Source organism: Babylonia areolata, chromosome 8 (genome assembly GCF_041734735.1).
Source record: "Babylonia areolata isolate BAREFJ2019XMU chromosome 8, ASM4173473v1, whole genome shotgun sequence".
Classification (NCBI taxonomy): Eukaryota; Metazoa; Mollusca; class Gastropoda; order Neogastropoda; family Buccinidae; genus Babylonia; species Babylonia areolata.
The window spans coordinates 18,160,247-18,167,746 of record NC_134883.1 but is presented as its reverse complement, the minus strand read 5'-3'; the positions used below and the strand labels follow the sequence as shown (position 1 = coordinate 18,167,746).

General features: G+C 50.5%; 1 protein-coding gene across 6 annotated transcripts in view; it reads right to left on the bottom strand.

Annotated features, from left to right (window-relative positions):
* LOC143285072 (globin-like) overlaps positions 1-7,500 on the bottom strand; it is a 135,755-nt gene that overhangs the window by 34,382 nt on the left and 93,873 nt on the right. For all 6 annotated transcript variants that reach the window (XM_076592267.1, XM_076592266.1, XM_076592269.1 and 3 more), the window contains one exon: positions 2,596-2,794. The gene's annotated coding sequence lies outside the window, so the exon portion shown is untranslated. The remainder of the gene's footprint in view (positions 1-2,595; positions 2,795-7,500) is intronic.

Here is a 7,500-nt window from a genome sequence, read left to right as displayed (position 1 = left end):
GTTGTTGTTGCTGTTGTTGTTGCTGCTGTTGTTGTTGTTGCTGTTGTTGTTGCTGCTGTTGTTGTTGTTGTTGTTGCTATTTTTGCTGTTGTTGTTGCTGTTGTTGTTGCTGCTGTTGTTGTTGCTGTTGTTGTTGCTGTTGTTGTTGTTGCTGCTGCAATTGTTGTTGTTGTCAAAGCTAAGCGCGTTGGGTTACGCTGCTGGTCAGGCATCTGCTCGGCAGATGTGGTGTAGCGTATATGGATTTGTCCGAACGCAGTGACGCCTCCTTGAGCTACTGAAACTGAACTGAAATAACCTTCAGACAAAACAACAAGTAGTTTCATGTTGGCTTCTGTCCGAGACGCATTGGGCTCGTTCAGCATCCCGTGTGCACTGTGTCTCGTTTCTTCTTCCCCGGCCTGTGACCATGTCATGTTGTCAGTGTTCCGTTTCTTCTTCCCTTCCCCGGCCTGTGACCATGTCATGTTGTCAGTGTTCCGTTTCTTCTTCCCTTCCCCGGCCTGTGACCATGTCATGTTGTCAGTGTTCCGTTTCTTCTTCCCCGGCCTGTGACCATGTGATGTTGTCAGTGTTCCGTTTCTTCCTCCCTTCCCCGGCCTGTGACCATGTCATGTTGTCAGTGTTCCGTTTCTTCTGCCCCGGCCTGTGACCATGTGATGTTGTCAGTGTTCCGTTTCTTCCTCCCTTCCCCGGCCTGTGACCATGTCATGTTGTCAGTGTTCCGTTTCTTCCTCCCTTCCCCGGCCTGTGACCATGTGATGTTGTCAGTGTTCCGTTTCTTCCTCCCTTCCCCGGCCTGTGACCATGTGATGCTGTCAGTGTATACTTTTTTTTTTAATTTTTTTTTTTTTTGATAGTCAGTCGTGTCCAACTATGACCATCAGAACAGCAGAGGAGGCACTGCTGTTCCGACTCTTTGGGCTAGAATTTGATAACAGTGGAGAGTGTCTTGCCCAAGTTACAACCCCACTCTCTCGGCCAAGAGGGTTTAGGACAGTCGGCGTTGGGATGGTTCCCAAAGGCCACTGCTAGCCCGCAAGGCTGCAGCACTAAGAGCCAGTGCAATCTTGCCTCCTAGTTTGAGAGCCATAGTCCTTCACAAAAGACTACACAGCTACAGCACCATGGGAAGCCCAGTCCATGTCGATTTGTTTAGCATATCGGCAAACAAAGTTGTTCGTGAGCTTTCCAAGCTAAACCCACCAGGGTGGCATTCTCCGTAAGATTTATTAGTTTTCCATCAAAACAAAAAAAAAACAAAACAAAACAAACAAAACACAAAAAAGAAAAGAAAAGAAAAGAAAAAAAAAGTGTGTGTGTGTGTGTGTGTGTGTGTGTGTGTGTGTGTGTGTGTGTGAAGACTGGTGTCTAGATGCCTTTCATGTCTCTCCAAAAGATAAGCGCCGTAGGTCAAATCCATTCAGACATTTATTTTAATGCTGCTAAAAAGCCTTGGATCAATTCAATTAGATACTGAAGTGCTCTTTGAAGTCATAAGGAAAGCTGAAAAGCTTTAGAAGGCTATAAACACACTCTTTTCGATTGTCCTGATTACATACACTGTGCAAGTAAAATGCATGCGTTTGAAAGGGTTTGTTAACAAAGTGTGAATTTTGGCGAAACCTTTGAATAAATAAATAAATAAATAAATACATACATAAATACATAAATAAAACACCTGAATGTGCCAGCGGCGCTTCCCCTAGTTATGGTTACATGATGACAAGTTAAAGCGCTGCATTCTCGCCCGAGTTTCCCCGAGTTGGATCCCCGGTTTGTATGGCGCACCTGGCGGGTCAAGAGTGGAGATTCCCCTCACCCCCCCCCCCCCCCCCTCGCCCCCCCACCCCCATCTCCTACATCATCGTAGTGCGGACCTGCCAGTGCCTGAACCTCCCTTTGTTGTGTATGCGCATGCAGGAGATCAAATAACGCACGTTGAATATCCCTGTCATTCAGTTCAGCGTTCGGTAGGTTGTGGAAACTAACAATTATACCCAGCATGTACATCTCCGATAACGGAGTGTGGCTGCCTGCATGGTGGAGTAAACAAAAAATAGTAATAATAAAAAAAATACACGTAAAACGTTGCATGTCTGTGTGAGCGTGTATGTATGTGCGTAACCGAAACCCGTGACTAGGTGAAACAGGAAACGAATGATGAGCGCCAAAAGACAGTTTTCAGTTGCTCTACCAGACAGTCGCTCTCTCTCTCTCTCTCTCACACACACACACACACACACACACACACACACACACACACGCACACACACACACTTTATAGGTGTGTAGAGCCAGCAAGATACCAGGACATTTACAGAACAAAGCCAGCGAACACACACACACACACACATAAACACAGACTCACACAAACTTACCAACCCCCCCCCCCCCCCCCCCCCACACACACACACACAGAAACAGACAGACAGACTGACAGACACACAAATACACACACACCACCACCACCACTCACAAACACACACACACACACACACACACACACACACACACACACACACACACACACACACACACACACACACACACACACACAGGACATGCAGCAAGTGTTGCCGGTTGGTAACTCACACAGTAGGAAAGCCAAACGCCGATGGACAGGAAGCCGGTCAGTATATATATATATATATATATATATCCCAGACAGACCGATGTACAGCGTATCACACAGCCCAAGAGTCTCCTCTCCGCTCCACAGGCTGTGCCGTGCTGTGTATCTCTCTCCCCGTCACTCAGTTATATAGCCCCCACCTGCTTCACTCTGGGTGTTCTGGAAAAATAAAAACAATATGATATCAACATTCAGGATCATCATCATCATCATCATCATCAGAAGATGACGAAGGAGAAGAGCAACAACAAAAACAACAACACTTCACAGAAGAAAAACTGCAACAGCAGAGCGCGCGCCCCCCTCACTGAGCCCCCCCCCTCCCCCCCAAACCTTCACCCCTCACCCTCCTGGCCCCTCACCCCCCCCCCCCCACTCACTGAGCCCCCCCCAAAACCTTCACCCCTCACCCCCCCCACTCACTGAGCCCCCCCCCAAACCTTCACCCCTCACCCTCCTGGCCCCTCCCCCTCACCCCCCACTCACTGAGCCCCCAGAACCTTCACCCCTCACCCTCCTGGCCCCTCACCCCCCCCCCCCCACTCACTGAGCCCCCCAAACCTTCACCCCTCACCCTCCTGGCCCCTCACCCCCCCACTCACTCACTGAGCCCCCCCCCAAACCTTCACCCCTCACCCTCCTGGCCCCTCACCCCCCCACTCACTCACTGAGCCCCCCCCAAACCTTCACCCCTCACCCTCCTGGCCCCTCACCCCCCCCACTCACTCACTGAGCCCCCCCCAAACCTTCACCCCTCACCCTCCTGGCCCCTCACACCCCCCCACTCACTGAGCCCCCCAAACCCTCCCCCCTCACCCTCCTGGCCCCTCCCCCCCCCACTCACTGAGCCCCCCAAACCCTCCCCCCTCACCCTCCTGGCCCCTCCCCCCCCCCACTCACTGAGCCCCCCAAACCTTCACCCCTCACCCTCCTGGCCCCTCACCCCCCCCTCACTGAGCCCCCCCCCCCCCAATCCTTCACCCCTCACCCTCCTGGCCCCTCACCCCCCCCCCACACTCACTGAGCCCCCCAAACCTTCAACCCTCACCTTCCTGGCCCCTCACCTCCCCCCCTCACTGAGCCCCCCAAACCCTCAACCCTCACCCTCCTGGCCCCTCAGCCCCCCCCCCCTACTCACTGAGCCCCCCAAACCTTCACCCCTCACCCTCCTGGCCCCTCACCCCCCCCCCTCACTGAGCCCCCCAAACCCTCAACCCTCACCCTCCTGGCCCCTCAGCCCCCCCACCCCACTCACTGAGCCCCCGAAACATTCACCCCTCACCCTCCTGGCCCCTCACCCCCCCCCCCCTCACTCACTGAGCCCCCGAAACCTTCACCCCTCACCCTCCTGGCCCCTCACCCCACCCCCCTCACTGAGCCCCCCAAACCTTCACCCCTCACCCTCCTGGCCCCTCACCCCCCCACTCACTGAGCCCCCCCCCCCCAACCTTCACCCCTCACCCTCCTGGCCCCTCACCCCCCCCTTACTGAGCCCCCCCCAAACCTTCACCCCTCACCCTCCTGGCCCCTCACCCCCCCCCCCACTGAGCCCCCCCCCCAAACCTTCACCCCTCACCCTCCTGGCCCCTCACCCCCTCCTCACTGAGCCCCCCCCCCCCCCAAACCTTCACCCCTCACCCTCCTGGCCCCTCACTGAGCCCCCCAAACCTTCACCCCTCTCCCTCATTATCACCCCTCCTGCCCTCTAAACCCCCTCCCCCCCTCCCAACCCCCTTCAATGAGCGCCCAAAACCTTCACCCCTCACCCTCCGTCGAGGACCCCCTCCCTCCCATTGACAGGGATGTTCAAGGCACAGTCCCGAGTGAACAAAACAGGCCAGACATGGTGGCTGCACACTAAATGTACCTCTGGGCTTTCTCAGCGTCCACCACGGAGCAGTGTCACGGAGAGTGGTGAAAGCGGTGGTGATGGGAGAGGCGTTTGAGTATAGAAAGAGGGAGAGAGAGAGGTAGGGAGGGAGAGAGGGAGGGAGAGAGAGAGAGAGAGAGGAGGGAGAGAGAGGGAGAGAGAGAAAGAGACAGAGAGAGAGAGCGTGAGAGAGACAAACACAGGGAGACAGTGAAAGAGAGATGCAGAGAGAGGCACACAAAGAGAGAGAGAGAGACAGAGAGAGAGAGAGAAAGACAGAGAGAGAGAGACAGAGAGAGAGAGAGACAGAGAGAGACACAGAGAGAGAGAGAGACAGAGAGCACAAATGGAAGAAAAGCAATCAACTTTCGGGTTGTCACACACGCTATATATATATATATATATATATATATATATAACTTCTCGTCATCCTACAATTATACTTGTTTCCGGAGAGAGACAAGAGCACATCAAATCACATTACACCAGGCTGCCCCCACCACACCACCCGCCCCCACCCCCCACCCCCCCTGCCGCACCCCCATCCTCACACCCACGCCCCACCCGCCGTCTACAAGACGTTCAACAACAACAGCAATGTCGAACACACAAAAATTACCTAGACACTGCAATGCTAAAAGTCTTGTCGATCACCCTGTCAAGCAGATTTTAAAGCCGACCTTTGATCGCTGAAGCTCTCTCCCTCTCTCCCTCTCTCCCCCCCCTCCCCCACAAAAGACCTGACCTTCAACAAGTAGCCTCAAATTGCCTCCATCTTCTCCTCTGACCTTTCAGACGTCCTACATAACATCTCCACTATTGACTCCCACGCCCAGCCATCCACAGCCAGCACGGAGACAAGACAGGACAGGACAGGACACACACACACACACACACACACACACATATATATATATATATATATATATATATACATATATATATATATATATATATATATATATATATATATATATATATATATATATATATATATATTACACCCAATCTATGAAATTGCCCATTTCATGAAAATTTTAATGGGCATGTTGAAATGGCAAATATCGTGCCCATTTCATGAAATGAGCAATTGAAAACTTGGCCATTTCATGAAGCGAGCAACTATCATGAATGGAAAAAAAGAATTTTTATCTATAGATACACAGAGCTATAAGACTGGTTCAATCACAGCAGAAATCACACATGTTTACGTTTTTAAAGTTCCTTTATTTAGATTGCATTTAATAGGTTATCTATCTTAAAACATTTGTTTCATTTTTGGCTTCTGATTGTCCAGATGCTGCACACTATTGGTTAGGAACAAGCCTTGCGTTCTCTCTCTCTCTGTCTCTGTCTCTCTCTCTCTCTCTCTCTCTCTCTCTCTCTTATTTTCCATGCGATCAAAAGGAGAAATCATATACTCAGACCTAATTAAGTAGAATTAATGTCAAGTCCATGAATATTATGATATTGTGTCATCTATTCAAGTGTTATAATACCCCTTCCCATGCCCACCCCCAGTCCCCTGGTTTTGAATTGTGGTCCATGGCCAAAGTTCATTAAAACAATTTCGTTCGTTCGTTCGTTCTCTCTCTCTCTCTCTCTCTCTCTCTCTGTCTCTGTCTCTCTCTCTCTCTCAGTGGTCAACATCGTCACAGGATCTGTAGCAGTAGCAGGCACTGTTGCAGCGAAGACCAGCTTTCATACAGGTACAGCGTTTTGAAATTCAGTTGCTCCTGCCAGTGGCGTTGTTGGTATCCCTGACCGCCACACACACTTTGTGCTTGATCAATTTCGCGAATGCTGAGCACTTCTGGTAAGATATTTTCTGCGCAAAGCCCTGCATACTGAATGCACTCAAATTTGGTCTCTGGCAAGTTTGCCCTTGATGATGTTCAAGTTCTTCTGCTTCTAACACAAAACCTACTAAATTTGGTGGGTCTGCTTCAGTGCGATCAAATTGAGAAACAGGTACAGCCACATTGTCTCCAACACCATCTGGTTGCTGCGTGCAAGCATTCGTTTGGCGTGCTGTTGAAGGCCGTGCCTTGCTTTCTTCGTTCACGTTTAGCTGGATGTGGGTTCTCGGGCACAATACTATCTGATCCAGGTGTTAGCAGCTGGTCTGCAATAGATGATGGTTTAACTCTTTCCATACGAACGGCGAAAGAGACGACGTTAACAGCATTTCACCCCAATTACCATCATCAAAATATTGCAAGCGGAAGGCTCTTATACTGAAGACGTGAATGTTGACAAAGAATACCACAATTCTGACGACGGAAGCTAAAGGTTGGGTCAAGAGAGGACTGGCCGTACTGAGTGAGTTAAAAGCTGTCTGTGGGTCATCCGTGGAAGAGAACTCCGTGTCAAGAGGGTGGCTCAGTTATCAGATGTACATTCTCTATAGAGAATGGAGAAGGGTTTTCCATCGAATGATCTCAACACCCTGGTGCTGGTGGAGGGTTATCAGCAGATGTGAGTCCTGAAGGCAGCGATGGGTCATGCACAGAGGAAGGGCTAGGGTTGTCTGTGCTGTCCTCTACAAGTTGTTCAACTTCTTCTTCCTCAACTGCTGGTGAGATTCTGCTGAGAAACCCATCTGGTAACTGCATGTGACCCTAGGCCATATCGAGGCATGTTGCCAGTAAGTGCTTGAAGGGAGTCATCTGAATTGCTTCATGGTAGCTGCTGTTCCAGGTCTACTGAACAAATGGGGCACCGTTAAGTCCAGAGAGCAGACTGTTATCTGGCATCCATGCCAGAAGCCTTGAACAATAGCGATGCGAATGATATTTTAAAACTCATACATGGCATTGCTCATTACATGAAGTGGGCACGATATTTGCTCATGTCATGCCATGGGCAACTTCATAGATTGGGTGTAACATGTATATATAGGACAAGGCATATACAGGACAAGAAGACAGAGCATATACAGGACATTTATAGGACAAGACAAAGACAAGACATATCTAGGATAAGACAAAATATA